Source organism: Triticum aestivum, chromosome 1A (assembly GCF_018294505.1).
Source record: "Triticum aestivum cultivar Chinese Spring chromosome 1A, IWGSC CS RefSeq v2.1, whole genome shotgun sequence".
Taxonomy (NCBI): domain Eukaryota; kingdom Viridiplantae; phylum Streptophyta; class Magnoliopsida; order Poales; family Poaceae; genus Triticum; species Triticum aestivum.
In genome coordinates, this window is record NC_057794.1 from 31,103,000 (window position 1) to 31,103,811 (window position 812).

Below are 812 nucleotides of genomic sequence, written 5' to 3' on the forward strand. Positions count from 1 at the left end.
AGGGGATTTGGTTCTCCGAGTGGATCAGCACAAACCGCACAAGCTTGCTCCTTCTTGGGAAGGCCCCTTCATCGTCACCAAGGTTCTCCACAACGGGGCGTACCGTCTTTACAACGTCGAGCATAATATCGACGAGCCCCGAGCTTGGAACGCGGAGCTACTCCGCCCATTTTACACTTAAGCTTTATCACTCGGATGAGTTGCAATAAAGTACTTCTGTAGCTCATGGACCTCAAAATAATAGTGTCATAGTTCCTCCATAATTTCTGTCACTTTTTATTTTTGTCCACATAAAAACTACCCCTCAGTGGGTGACTTAGCCGCGAATCCGTTTCGCCTAAGTTTGTAAAAATCCTACCGAGTGGTGAGCCAGACTCTCACTTGGAGGCTTAGCTGCGAATCCGTTTCGCCTAAGTTTATCAAAATCCTACCGAGTGGTAAGCCAGCCTTCCACTCGGGGGCTTAGCTGCAGTCCAAGGACTCGCCTAAGTTTATCAAAATCCTACCGAGTGGTAAGCCAGCCTTCCACTCGGAGGCTTAGCTGCAGTCCAAGCACTCGCCTAAGTTGTGAAAATCCTACCGAGTGGTAAGCCAGCCTTCCACTCGGAGGCTTAGCTGCGACCTCGTGCTCGCCTAAGTTAAAAAAATCCTACCGAGTGAAGAGCAATCCTCTCACTCGGGGGCTTAGCTGCAGCCTCGTGCTCGCCTAAGTTTATCAAAATCCTACCGAGTGGTAAGCCAGCCTTCCACTCGGAGGCTTAGCTGCAGTCCAAGGACTCGCCTAAGTTTAGCAAAATCCTACCGAGTGGTAA